The sequence below is a fragment of the Danio rerio genome, chromosome 25 (genome assembly GCF_052040795.2).
Source record: "Danio rerio strain M-AB ecotype USA chromosome 25, GRCz13ab, whole genome shotgun sequence".
NCBI lineage: Eukaryota > Metazoa > Chordata > Actinopteri > Cypriniformes > Danionidae > Danio > Danio rerio.
In genome coordinates this window covers 36,282,290-36,298,137 of record NC_141045.1, presented here as the reverse complement: position 1 = coordinate 36,298,137, position 15,848 = coordinate 36,282,290, and the positions used below count along the sequence as shown (strand labels likewise).

At 32.6% G+C, this 15,848-nt stretch overlaps 1 protein-coding gene and 1 long non-coding RNA gene across 3 annotated transcripts in view; one reads left to right on the top strand and one right to left on the bottom strand.

Annotated features, from left to right (window-relative positions):
* roraa (RAR-related orphan receptor A, paralog a) overlaps positions 1–15,848 on the bottom strand; it is a 512,855-nt gene that overhangs the window by 247,112 nt on the left and 249,895 nt on the right. The window lies entirely within an intron of this gene.
* On the top strand, positions 3,044–12,878 carry LOC147837896 (uncharacterized). Its single transcript, XR_015526724.1, has 5 exons — positions 3,044–3,098; positions 3,201–3,352; positions 5,442–5,551; positions 11,028–11,824; positions 12,224–12,878. It is a non-coding gene; the product is annotated as an uncharacterized LOC147837896 (long non-coding RNA).

Here is a 15,848-nt window from a genome sequence, read left to right as displayed (position 1 = left end):
TATATTCAAGGCAGAATCTACCTCAGAGTAAATTTACTGAAAGAGAACGACATTAACAGAGAATAAACATGATTAATTAAGACATGTTCCTTTAACTCAATGACCATGTTTACTGTATATATCATGACTGAGACACAAAAGGCAAACAAAATCTTTAAGACAAAAAGTAAAAAACAACTACAGTATCTGATGTTAAACATGTTCCTCCGGGTGCGTTTCAATGCACGTTTCAGATGACAAATCCACTAGAGGGCGTTGTTTACATGTTTGCGAGTCTTATATACGTTATTTATGCTGTGTTCACACCAGACGCAGATAATTCATGCTATTAGCGAGTAAATAGATGTGTGAACATTTTGAATTTACTCGCTTCTATTTATTGTGGTATGAGTTATTGCGATGCAAAAATGTCACAATATGGATCAATCGGCGATATTATTACGATATGATGTCCGTTTTCTCTTTTTAGTTGAGCTATTTGCACGTGAGCAACGCTCGACCTGCTGTCGCATGTGAGAACAGATTGCTTGAACTAGCAGCAGCAGTAATGTTAGCAGACCAAGATGAGTGGAGTTAAAATAGTCAAACATAGCCGAAGTTTTAAAGTCTTCAAAGTGATTTACATACTTTGCTCAGTGACATGGATACCTCCTAATAGTGTTGAAAGATTCACATACTGTATATATAAGGTACAATTTACCCAAAAGTATCATTCTGTCTTCATATAATGATGTATTCGCGAGCACGAAATCACACATGACGTGAGCTGACTGTGAGCTGTTACTACAAAGGGCGGACTACTTAATGACAGACTACTTCAGTGAACAGAACCTGCAAAGTTTGTGAATAACAGGTAATGAAGTTGTAAATAACAATCAGTTTGTGGCACAGAGTGATCGTTTAGGAGCTGCTTGGGAAGTATGAACAGCACTTAGCAGTGACAATGAAACCCAAAGCGTTCACATCATTTAAATAATCATATTGCATTTAAGAGTTATGACTGCGACAAGCATTAACTCTTTTGAGAACAGAGGTGCACAAAAATGCACGTCAACAACACTTGATAGCGCCGACATCAGCAACGCCGAAGAAATAGTAAACCTGTTTAAACCGCTGAAAAGGGCCACGACTGTCCTGTCTGATGAAAAGACGGCCACCCTGTCACTCATCATGCCCAACATGAAGACAGCGATCCATAAAAACCCATAAAACCCTTAGACAGATACACATAAGTTCTTATACTATCTATCTTATAGAACTGCTGACTACCTGGAAATGTATATTTTTTCCATTTTTTGCACACACAAAAAAAAAAAAACGCAAGTGACCAAGCAAAGCCTTAAACTCTTACTGTTAAATTCAATTGAATACAAAGCTATTATTATTTTTGCACCTTTACTTAAATAGTTCTTTAATTTTATCTCTGTCATTTCAGTAATATTTTTTAAAAAGTTTTTAAATAGTTTTACTTTCCAGAGACAGGCCTATTTAATTTATTTTCTTAAAGAAGGTTTAGTTTAAATGAAAGAAGTTGAAACAAAAAAAAAATACATTAAAATAGTTTACAGGGTAATTTAAAAACATGTTTTAATAAAGTTTGCATTTCAGTTTCGTTTTCAATTTTTATTCCAAATATCGTGATACATATCGAATTGTGAACATTATATCGTGATACACATTGTGTCATGAACTTAGAGTATCGTTACACCCCTACTCGCTTCATTTGCCAATCCAATCCGATTCATTTGCCCATCAAATTCTCTTCAGAACAGACGTGGATTTGCGTTATGGGCAGGGCTTCTGTCTGCCCGGTGACTCTAGCTTTGTTCGTAAATGGTTAACAGATTTTATAAAGAGAATATTGAGAATAGCTGTGTCTATGTGCTTTAAGAAGACTGAAAAGCAGCATCCATTCGTTTGGAGCTGTTAAGCATGTCAATAGAGCAAAACTGTAGTATGAACATTGCTAGAACATTAACATTTTAGTCTAACTTTGAATGTTTTAACAAGTTTTATAGCTTTGCTAACATGTCTATCCATGTCTTCTATCAAGTTATTAGCATGTTTAAGAAAGCCATTAACCTGGTAAAATATGTGTAGCATGTTTCAGGACATTGTTAACATTTTAGAACATGTCTTGTATATTTTGAGCTGCTAGAGTGGTCATTAAGAGCATGTTACTAGCCTGTTTTAAAACATTGCTAGCATGTTGCGAGCACAGTAAAACACTACTAAGTTTCAGAATACTGTTAACATGATTTAACACACGGCTATGATTTAACATTAATTACATGCTGACTCCTTTTTAGAACATTGCTAGAATGTTTTAAAGTGTTTTGCTAACATGTTTATGCATGTGTTAGAACGTCATGAATGTTTCAGGACATGTTTCGGAACATGTTTTGCTTATTTTGAGGCGCTAGTTTGATTATATTTTAGCATACGCTAATGTTAGTGTTAGTAGCATGTTGCTAACATGTTTTAGTGCTTTCTTGGTTTGTGTTCACATGCTTAGCTTGCTTTTAAAGCATCGATCTCTGCTACTAGCATGTTTTAGCAGATTGCTATCATGTTATTAGCATTGTAGAACATCACTAGTAAGTTTTAGGACATTATTAACATGATTTATGTTGTTAAGCCTGTTAATAGACATGATTTAACGTATTAGTAATATGTTGATACTCAATTCACACTTAAACAAGCATGGATAAACGTTACAAAGGAAAGTTCTCCATTGATTCGTTGTATATGCGCTATAGTAAAACATCGCAGAATGCTGCATCTTGATTCAGATCATTGCTGGTGAGATTAACAAATCTGACCATCTCAGCAAATGGCTGTGACAGTGTGAAATTTCCTGGGCTTGTTGGCTGAGGGGATGAAAGTCTCTGAAAGGAGAAACGGATGAGATCCAGATCCCCCCCCAAAAAAAAGAGCCCACTGCTATAATCTCTGCATTGTAATGGCAAAAAAAAGACGAGTGACTCACATTTACGTCACCGCTTGTTTGGGCTTTTTCCCCTCAACAAATTTGTCTTCCTGTTCCCTACATCAGTCTTGCCTCCAGGAGAAGAAGCAAAGGCTCTTGAATTGAAATAGTGGGTGTTTTAATTTATCGCTTGTATAAATATTTGCATTCGCTTGATCTGACCTCTTGAACAACATGTTACTTCATCTTTCTTCCTCTCTTCCGCTTGCAGGAAGACTATTCTATGCCTCTGTTATGCATCCCTCGTCTTTTCTATTTGTACCACTGCAGTTTCTCCACAGCCAGGACCGGTTTTAATCTGACTGTGCATTCATGAGGCATCACAGGAGATCAGATTAGTCCTCTGAATGTGAGAAGTTGTTGGTAAGAGCAAGATAATGATGCAGATTATCCCTTTAGTGTAAAATTCAACCATTTTCACTCTAGATATATAGATATATACATGCTACCATGTTTTAAAGCCTTGATAGCATGTTGCTAGCATGTTTCAGCACACTGCTAGCATTCTGTTAGCATTGTATAATAATATTAGATAGTAGATAGCCTGTTAAGGTATTGTTAGCATGATTTAGCACATGAATGGCTAATGCTTACGCATTTTAATAACTCTTTAGCATGTTGCTAAACATGTTGATATATATGTTAAAAGCATGTTGGTCAATTTCACAACTTTACCAGAACATTTTAAGTTTAGTCCAACTTTGAATGTTTTGTCATATTTGATAGCTTTGCTAACATGTTTATTCATGTATTCAAACATGTTATCAGCATGTTATTAACATTCAAACTTGTTTTGAGCATGTTTCAGGACATTGTTAACATAGTTTATGGCATGTTTGTATATTTTGAGCTAGTATAATTTTTTAAATGTTGTTTTTAAATCATGGATAACATTTTACTAGCCTGCTTTAGAACATTGCTAGCCTGTTGCCAGCATTTTAGAACACCACTAAGTTTAGGATATCGTTAGCTTGATTTAGCACAAGGCTAAATAATATTTAGTTATTTGGTTAACTCTTTAGCATGCTGCTAGATGGCTAATATATATGACTCAACATTAATTGCATGTTGACTTATTTCAGGCCGTTGCTAGAATGTTTTACATATTTTGCTAACATGTTTATGCATGTGTTAAAACATTATTAGCATTTTATCATATTTTGACAATGTTTCGGGATATTGTTAACATATTTTAGAACATGTCTTGCTTATTTCGAGGCGCTAGTCTGATTATATTTTAACATATGCTAAAGTTTTAGAGTGTTAGTAGCATGTTGCTAGCATGTTTGTGCTTTCCTAGTCTGTTTTTACATGCTTAGTTTGTTTTTAAAGCAACAATCCCAGTTCATAAGCATAGTTAGCACATCGCTATCATGTTATTAGCATTTTAGAACATCAGTAGCAAGTTTTAGGACATTATTATCATTATTTAGCACATAACTCTTTAGCATGTTGCTAAACTGTTAATTGTTAATGTTGATTTAACATATTAATAATATGTTGATAAATTTCATAACATAGCTAGAACATTTTAGTCTAGTTTTTAGTATTTTTTAACAAAAGTGTTTAAGAAAATTGATCAACATTAGCATTCCTACATATTTCGAGAACGTTTCAGGACATTGTTAACATATTTTAGAACATGTCTTGCTTATTTCGAGGCGCTAGTCTGTATATATTTTAACATACGCTAAAGTTTTAGAGTGTTAGTAGCATGTTGCTAGCATGTTTGTGCAATCCAAGTTGGTTTTTACATGCTTAGTTTGTTTTTAAAGCATCAATCTCAGTTCATCAGGGTAGTTAGCACATTGCTATCATGTTATTAGCATTGTAGAACATCATTAGCAAGTTTTAGGACATTATCATTATTTAGCACATAACTCTTTAGCATGTTGCTAAACAGTTAATTGTTAATGTTGATTTAACATATTAATAATATGTTGATAAATTTCAGAAAATTTAGTCTAGTTTTAAGTATTTTAATAAAAGTGTTTAAGAAAATTGATCAACATTAGCATTCCTACATATTTCGAGAACGTTTCAGGACATTGTTAACATATTTTTGAATGTATATTTTACACGTTGAGCCGTTACAGTGATGTTTTAAATGATGCTGATATTTTAGTGACTGCTAATGTGTTAGAGCACTATTAGCATGTTGCTAGCATGTTTTACTGATTTTCTACAACACATTTAGCTTGTTTCTAAAACTACTAGCATGAGTTTGAGTTTGTGGTGACATTTAAGAAAGTCAAAAATCAATCATGAGTGTCAACATGGGGTCCAAACATTGCTCTTTCACTGAAGAAAAAGTCACACAGGTTTCGAAAGACACAAAAGTACAACATTTTCTTTTTTGCGCTAACAAAAACATATTTAAAACATAACTGTTGAAGCCGAAGGAAGTCATAATAAATCACTGGTGGTCAGTTGAGGGTACTTGTGTCAACAGGAGCAGAATGCAAAGGGTAAGGCCCCTGGGTGCAGGTTTGGACGTTCCTGCTCAGGGTCCCGGTCTGACAGCGCTCTCTACAGACCCTGTGCATCTTTAATTGTTCCGAGGTAAAAAGACTCATCACAATTATAGAGCATTCAGCCAGACTCTGAGCTCATTTAACTATAGTCATTAGGGAGCCACTAAATACAAATTCCACTTCTACCGCTCCAGGGCAAAAAATACCCTTTTCTCCTTCTCCCCCCCCCACACTTCCCTTGTTTTAAGATTAATAAGATAAAAAAAAAAAAAAATCTAAAAATAGGAATTAAACTGTGATGGTTAAAGACAGGGATCACTCAAAATAGACTCAGTTGTCAGGTTAACACAGATAATCTTACTCTCTACATATATTTTGTGCATTAAATAGTTTAAAAAGTGCTTTTATTATGTTACCAAAAATACATGCCAATATAAAACTTTCTATTCGTTATATAATATAAAAAAGCATCAACTTTTGAAGGATCGTGTGACACTTCTCAGAGAAATAAGGCTGAAAATACAGCTTTAAATACAAGGATCAGATTATATTTTTAAATGTATTTTAACAGAAAACAACTGGTTTTTTTAGTTGAATATTTATTTGGGAAAATATGAAATGCTGCCGAAATAAACCTGATCTGATCATTACAAACTGATCCTGATTAAGATTAATTGAGAGAGATTAGCTGAACTTACTGAATATATGAGAGTTTGAGTAAAACTCTTCAATTACATTCCTGTTAGTTTCCAAATATTGTCATTAATTTCCATATATTCCCATTAATTCTATATATTCCTGTTATTTCCACTTATTCATGTTAATTCTTATATGTTCCCATTAATTCCCATGTATTCCAATTAATTCCCATAAAGTCATATTTCCATATATTCTTGTTAATTCCAAATATTCCTGTTAATTCCCATAAATTCCTATTAATTTCATATATTCCCTTTTATTATATTTCCATTACTTTCGATATAGTCTGATTAATTACCACATATTTACAATAATTTCATATATTCTCTTTAATTATATTCCCATCACTTCCCATAAATTCCCATTAATTCCCATACAGTCCCAATAATTCCATATGTTCCTGTTAATGCCCATATATTCCCATTAATTCCAAATATTCCCGTTAATTCCACTTATTCCTGTTAATTCCCATAAATTCTGATTAATTTTATATATTCCCATTATTTTATATTCTCTTTAATTATATACCCATCACTTCTCATATGTTCACATTAACTCCCATATAGTCCCAATAATTCCATACATTCCTGTTAATTCCCATATATTCCCATTAAATTCATATATTACCTTTAATTGTATTCCCTTTACATCTCATATATTCCAATTATTTCCCTTTGAGTCCCATTAATTCCATATATTCCTGCTAATTCCCATATATTGCCATTAATTATATTCCAATAACTTACCATATATTGCGAGTAATTTCCAGTCCCAAAGATTCCATATATTCCTATTAATTTCCATATACACCTGTTAATTTTATATTTTCCCTTTGATTTTATTCCCATTACTTCGCTAATATTCTGATTAACTCCCATAAAGTCCCATTACTTCCAGATATTCCTGTTAATTCCCAAATAGTTCCATTAATTCCATATATTCCAGTTAATTACCATAAATTTAATATATTCCCTTTCATTGTATTTTCATTACTTCCCAAATACTCCAATTAATTCTCATATATCCTCTATAATTCCATAAATTTCTGTCAATTACCATAAATTCCCATTCATTTCATATATTCCCTTCAATTGTATCCTTATTACTTCCCATATATTCTGATCAATCCTCATATAGTCCCATTACTTTAATATAATTTCTTTAATTATATTCCCATTACTTCCCATATATTCTCATTAATTCCACATATTCCTCTTAATTTCCAGATATTCCTGTTAATTTCCATATATTTCCTTTAATTATATTCTCATTACTTCCCATATATTCCAATTAATTCCTAGTTATTGGTAATTAGTTAAAATGATAATGTTCAAAAAAGTCTCTTCTTTAAACATCACTTAAGAAATATTTAAAAATAATTACATAAGTTTATTCTACAATGCATACATAAGTTTACATGCTAAAACACACACACAAAAAAAAAAAATATATATATATATATATATATATATATATATATATATATATATATATATATATATATATATATATATATATATATATATATATAAATAATAGTAAGAAAAAAATAATTATAATAACTCCCTTTTAAAAGATGAGAACAGAAGCGAACAGTTTCTTTAATTTCAGCACATCTGCTTTGTATCTTGCTGGATTGTCTACAGACACGATTCTACCAGAAGAGCCAAAAGGTAAACATAACATTTTGCCGTCTTGTTGTTAACTAAAGCAATGAGAGCAGCCCTGGGGCAGAGTTTTTACACTCGCACCTGAAACCGCTGGACTCGGACTATTCTCTCAACGCCAGCTCTTCAAACACCGGCACATGAAACAAGCAGATAAACGCACAACACTGACAACAACAAGATCTGCTTCAAACCAGCAAAGGGACCTTCTCAAACTCCAAACACGATTTCTTTTTTTTCCCTGAAGGGGCACGTTTTGAACAAGTTAGACGAGAGTTCACAGATCAGTTTGATTTATTTATTTTATATATTGTTTATCTACTCTGCCAGTCAAAAGTTTAGGATAAGTATGATTGTTTTTGAAACATATGATGAAAAATAAAGTAAAATTGTCCAGTGTTGTTACAGTTTAAAATAACTATTTTCTTACTGAATGTAGTTTCAAATTAAATTTATTCCTTTGATTAAAAGCTGAATTTTTAGCATCATTACTCCAGTCTAGATGCTTCAATAATCAGTCCACTATGATGATCTACTGCTCAAAAAACATTTATTAATTAATAAATAAAGTTAATGAATAGTAATAATAATAATAATAATAATATAATAGCTATAATAATAATAATTATATGCGCCTATGTGTGTCTAAATGCTTACACATTGCTTAATACACACATGATGTACAGCAATACACAAATATCTTTACATATGACAATAAAATAAAGGATTAAAATGTTACAAAAAATATTATTTTCTACATAAATGTAAAAACCGTAGTGGTCCATGCCTTTACTTCTGGGCTTTTTTCAGTATATTCGTCTCAATTTGCTTTTGCATAAATGTTATTATTATTATTATTAGCAGTATTGTTTATTATATGTATATTTATATTTGTTTTAATAAACAAAAAGTTTAGACTTTTAGTCCACCTGTTGGGTTTTAGAGTAAAAGATTAAAAGTAAAGTAAAGAGAAAGTAAAGAGGCTGAATGGAGGAGGCTCGTTCTTTAATGTCACGCTGCAGATGCTCAGTTTCTCTCTAGTGAAGCGTTCAGTTTTTCCACTTATAAAGTCTGCCATGTAAATAGCAAATGCATCATGGTGCGACCCAAATCTTACAGGGAATGAGAGATGCTCAAAACACACCCAGAACTTAAGAGATTAAGCACAACCCTGTTAGACCATGCGCTGGGGCAGAGAATGATTTTTCCATCATAAAAATAGCAAAAGTGAATTCGGAAACGCCCTTAATGCTTTTACGCCATGCGCTTTAGACTTTGTGCTTAGATTGTTAAAATAGAACCGAAGGAAAACGAAAGGATGACAATGAATAATCACAAAAAAAGTGCTTGTATTTTTTTATGATAAGAAAGAATGTGTTTGTTACACACAATATAGACAGAAAAAAGTTCCCAATTTAGGTTAGTTTATAGTTATAAAGTGCGCCAGAGGCAGCAGATTAAAAATCATTAATTCAGTTCTTTAAAAAAAAAAGAAAGAAAGAAAGTTATTCCAAATGTTGGTTGAAGTGAGCGTCTCTCTGCGTCTGCAAACCAGACAGCGTTTTGTTCAGGTCACGAGTCAATAGACCTTATTTTCAAGCTGTCTTTTTGGCTTGTGGCTGATTTTGTTTTCGGGAGTTTGTTTTGAAGACGAGGGAACAGCCTGTGATTCATTTTAATGGAGGTGTTTGGAGGAGAAGCCGGTGTGCAGATTACAGGCTTTGATGCCCGTCACCATCTGGACCTTCATGTTTATAAATGATGCTATTGTCATGGATGCAGGCCAGAGGAACAAGTGAACCCGCGTGGAAGATCTAAAATTAGCTGCGTTTGAGGTTAATCAAGGAGCAGGTTCTGCGCTGTATGTCTAGTGGACACTACTGAATAGTAGTGTGTGATATAGGATGCCGATTTTGCTCAACAAGGCCATAACTGTCAAAATTGGAATGTTAAAATAAGTATATATTATATATAATTATAATAAATATATATATTTATTATAATATTATATAAATATTATAATAAATATTATATTAAACTAGCTAAATATGTTCATCCAGAGCGGTTTCATTATGAATAAACAGTTAAACTGTCAGTTATATGTTCGCATTATCTCAATCTTTTCTTCACTGTATACAGATATGGCTACTGAGAACGCGCATTTCTACACGTGCGATACTGCAATTTGTCAACTGCAGTCACGCGCACTACTGGCATTTCTACTCTTAACCCTTAAAGACCTAGAGGTATTTTGTGGGCAGATAATGGGCCAATTTTTTTTTTTTTAAAGCAGTTTTATTGTTATTTTAGCAGTCAGCCTCAAGTGTCATATATTATTTTAAACAGGAGAACCTAAAGCTTCAATCTGTATCATTTAAACGTCCAGTCTAAAACTTTTTTCATATCGAACAAACTATTGCACCAAGTGTAAACATGTTAGCACCACAACCAAACTATAACCTCGTGTAGGATTTTCACCGCATTTGTGACCGGAATAACACACGGCTTTCTGACGCTACCTGCCGTGTGCATCTAAGTTTCCGGGAAATGCGGAGGGTTTTTTTCTCTCAAACATTGCATGAAAAATACACACTTAGAGTGGCTCCTCGAATCAAATATCTCGTTTGTTGCGAGGGACATGAATGAATTCCCTGAATGAAAGAGCCAAACTGCAGTTAAAGTCCACCATTTAATAATTTGGCAAATAGTTCGACCACAGATGTCACTTTGTCCCCTGTGTGTGTATTTTGACTCTGAAAGTCAGCACGCCCAAATAGACACTCCCACACCATGCCTCTTTACTTCCTCCGACACTCCCCCCTAAACAAAGCTGGACACGCCCACTTTTCTGACTTTTCCAAAGTAGAGGTGTGAAAACACCCTGCTGAAACGAGGGGGTTTCATGGCCCTTTAAATATTATTTACTGTCATCATGGCAAAGATAAAATAAATCAGTAATTAGAAATTATTTATTAAAACTATTAAGTTCAGAAATGAGTTAAAAAAATTCTGCTCTCCGTTAAACAGAAATTGGGGGGAAAATATACAGGGGGTCTAATAATTCTGACTTCAGCTGTATATAACTTTCCTTTTCTAGCACCAACTCATTTCCGTCTCCATGTTCTCTTGGATTGAGCCTCGGCTTTTAATCATCTCCGCATCTCTGAGTGTCACCTCAGCTCTCTCTCTCTCTTTCAGGGATAATGTTCTTACTGTATTCAATCCTGGAGGTGCTGGACGTCCTGCTGTCTCTACTCAGAAAAGCAGAGGGTGGAAGTGAACGCTGAGGATCAGAGTCTCCAGCTCCCAGCGCAGGCTATCAGGCGCTCCAGCAGAAACACACCAGTGTGCTCCATTAACCAAAGCCGCGTGTGATGAACGCATCCTGAATCATTTCAGAAGAGAAGCAAGCCATGAGATCAACTAGAGGAAAACAACTACCGCTAAAAGGAGAATGCGGGGATTATGCAGGTCCGATTGGAAAGTCGTTGTAAAATAAATGTGAGAAATGATGACACTTTTCACGAACAGACTAAAAAAACAGAGCATTATTTTACCCCATTTTCAAAATTAAATATAAGCCTTGGAAACACTTTATATTAACTACACTATGAATCATTTACTAAGCATTAGCATCTTGTGAATTCATTATTTGTTAAGCATTAACTCTACATTATTAAACGTTAGTAAGCAGTTTATAACTGCAGCTACAAATGCTCTATTCTTGACTTATAAGCATCTAAATAATGTGTTTAATAATTGTATTTTCATACTCAGTTAATGATTTATTTTTCATTACTAAATTAAGTATCGCATTATTTACAAATTAGTTGCATTTACGATTAGTAGAGGATTTTTAGAATCGTTCAGAATGAGTTAGTAAATGATTAATAAACTATTGAAATCAACATTTATAAATCTTATTATTCAGGCATATACTAATAGTTAACTAATATGTTAATAAATGCTTTATTAACTCAACTTCATGCAGTTTTGTGACCTGATCTAAAGTGAGGACTATTCATGCTTTATAAATCCCTTATAAATGACTATTAAAGGCTCAGTATCAAATGAACAATAATCTTTGCAATCTTTTCTAAAAAGTCAAATTACTGTAAAGTTTAAACATTGCTGAATAACAGGAGTGTCAAAATACGACATAAAACTGGATAAAACAACAACAATATAATAATTTAACATTATAATAAGATGCAATGTTTAAACTCTACAGTTATTTTATTTTAGATCAGGTTGCAAAGATTTATTTTTCATTTGAAGTACAGTTTCATTTGTGTATCTTTAAATGAATAGGAATGAATAATGTCATTTTTCCTGTTTATAATTTAACTGAGCCTTTATTTGTCATTTATAAGGGATTTATGTAGCATACATAGTCCTCACTTTAGATTAGGTCACAAAACTAGATGAAGTTGAGTTAATAAAGCATTTATTAACATACATAGTAACCATTAATATATGCCTGAATAAAAAGATATTTAAATGTTGATTTCAATAGTTTATTAATCATTTACTAACTCATTCTGAATTATTCTAAAAACCCTCAACTACTCTTAAATACAACTGCTTTGTGAATAATGCAATACTTAATTTAGTAACGAAAAATAAATCATTAGCAAAGTATGAAAGTACAATTATTAAGCACGTTATAAATATGTTTGTAAGTCAAGAATAGAGCATATGTAGCTGCAGTAATAAACTGCTTACTAATGTAGAGTTAATGCTTAACAGATAATGAATTCACCATTTGATAATGCTTAATAAATGATTTATAGTGTGTAGCTATTATAAAGTGTTACCGACACGTTCACATCAAGACTGAAAACACATGTGTTCAGCTGTGCCCATCTGAATGAGCACTGTGCTACGTCCGACAGATCACACTATTATGTCTTTCTCTTCTTTTTTACTCCTTTAAAACCTGTTTTAACGCATTTCAATCTGTTTTTAATCATTTTTATTTGTGTTTATCTTTGAATCACCATTGTGTATGAGATGTGCTATATAAATAAACCTCCCCTGCCTTCTCTGCCCTTGCCGTTCCTCATCTGGAAGCCTTAACAATAGATAATAAGACTGATCCAGGATCTTCTCCGCGCTTTAAGAACATGGCTTCTGACCTCCAGCAGACTGGATGGAGAGCTGGGAAACAGAGGCCCATCTGTCTACGTGCCCTTAACAGACTGCGAGCGGCCCCGGTTCTCGCTCGGCCTCCTGCGGGACGTGAGAGGACTGGACAGAGGAGAGTCAGCAAGTGCCAGGTCTGCCCGGGGTCCAGGGCCACTTCTGCACCCATTGGCCCCTGCTGCTACACTCCATGAGAGTCATTATCTGCCTGAGATCTAAAACCGCGCATGCTGAAAGCAAAAGTGGACGTTTACAGGCTCAGCCAAGAACCAACTCCGTTGGATTTCTGTAGTCATTCAGCCAATTTGAGACTGAGAAGAAAGTAAATTATGATTGTGGTTAATTTGCACAGCAATAATAATAAAATACAGTAAAATAATAATAAATTATCGAGAGAATTCAACGTGGAGACCTAGATGTATTCAACTAGGCAGGTCAAAAGGCAACCTCAAGTACAGAAAAAATGTGTATCTAATGTCTTTTATGCAAACTGCTACTAACTATGGAAAAACTCTGATCTACACTGTAAAAAATAAATCCGAAAAATTTACAGTAAACCAGCAGCTGTTGTTGCCAGTACTTTACCGTTAAAAACACGGTACAAACCGTAGAAGTAATTTTTAATTTTTACGGTAAATTACTGTATTTTATTAATTTATAGAGGTAATTTGTCTGTATTTTGAATGACCAACATCTACACATCTTTTGTTACACAGTTAGACACGTTAACACACCCACATGCAGGTGGTGATGAGAAAGTTACATAATGAGCCAATGCTCATCACAATCAACTTCTCCCACAAGCAGAAAAGAGTATCAGCATTAGAAGGTGCTTCATTCACACAGCTACTAAACACCAGTATGGTAACACGCATAAAATAAAAGTCACGAAATAAACCTTGTTTATCAACATTAGATATAACATAAATCTATAATGTACATCAATGATGGGGAAACAACTAAAAGATCCATATTAATGTCAACAAAATGCTTAAAAAGTTATGTGCCATGCAGGGAATTCTGGGAAAGTCAGTTTACGGTTATTCGCCGTTTATATTAAGGAAACATACCGTTAACCAGGTTACGGATTTGTACTGTAGCATTTTTACAGTGTAGTTCTGTGGTTAAGTCAAAGATAAATTTCCACTTGAGGACAATAAAGTAAAAATAAAAAATCTGCAGGGACCAAACAACATTAAAAATCACATAAAAAAAAACATGCTAATCAATTTGACGTCAAAACTTTGACGTCTATTTGACATCCAAATATTGATGCACTTTTGACCACCAAAGTAAAGACACAGTAAAGTTTTATACAAAATGTTATATTAATCTGAAGGCTTTAATTTCAAATTATTATATTCTGTATGACTACAATGCATGTAAACAATCCTGATGTCATAACAACATCAAATTGACATCTAACATTGGCGTTAAAATAAACACAACAAATATCTCTTATGACTGTACTATACACTTTTTAAACGTAAGCCACAAAAGCACTTCAGTTTCACTATTAACACAATAAACAATGAAAACAACACACACATCCACAATATAAAATCGATATGATATCAAAACCTTGATGTCTATTTGACATCCAAATATTGATGCACTTTTGTCCACCAAAGTAATGGCACAAAAAAGTATTATAATATAAGAAATTATTCATCTGAAAGCTTTAATTTCACAATATTATATTCTGTATCTCTACAATGCATGTAAACAATCTTGACGTCAATAAAACATCAAATTAACATCTAACATTGGCGTCAAAATGAACTCGTGAAAATTTCAGCTTATGATTTGAATCTAGAGGAAAGTAGTTCCTCATACAAAAGGGTTTTTGAGACTCTCCATGTTTGATTTTGTTTTTATATACACAATTATGCAGTCAAAATGTTGTATAAACACAATATCACACGAGTAGCAGTATATCGGCACTGGTGGAGGCACTAAGGCACTCGGCCTGCGGCCTCCCACCAGTGCCGATATGCAGCCATATCGCACTGCTACTCATGTGATATTGCTCTCATATATATATATATATATATATATATATATATATATATATATATATATATATATATATATATATATAGTCAGATTTGTTAGCCCCCCTTGTATATTTTTCCCCAATTTCTGTTAAACAGAAATATTTTATCAACACATTTCTATAGTTTTAATAACTGATTTCATTTATCTTTGCCATAATGACAGCACATTATATTTTACTAGATATTTTTCATGATACTAGTATTTAGCTTAAATTGACATTTAAAGGCTTAATCAGATTAATTCGGCAAGTTAGGGTAATATAAGGCACCTTAAAACTGTTTTAAAACATTAAAAACTGCTTTTATTCTAACCAATATAAAACAAATACGACTTTCTCCAGAATAAAAAATATTATAGGAAATTCTTTGCTTTGTTAAACATCATTTAGTAAATATTTGAAAAAAATAAATAAATAAAAAAAATAAATCACAGGAGGTCGAACAATTTTGACTTCTACTGTGAGTGTATATATATATATATATATATATATATATATATATATATTATATATATATATATATATATATATATATATATATATATATATATATATATATATATATTATATATATATATATATATTATATATATATATATATATATATATTATATATATATATATATATATATATATATATATATATATATATATAGGATGAAAAGTAACTAGTAACTATCCAAATTATAAATTTTTTATCAGATTTTTTTTACTTTTTTTATTTTTTACTCTTACTCCTGTAACTTTTAAGATTGTTACTTGTACTTTTACTTGAGTACAAATTTCTGTGAGTACTTGTACTTTTACTGGAGTATAAA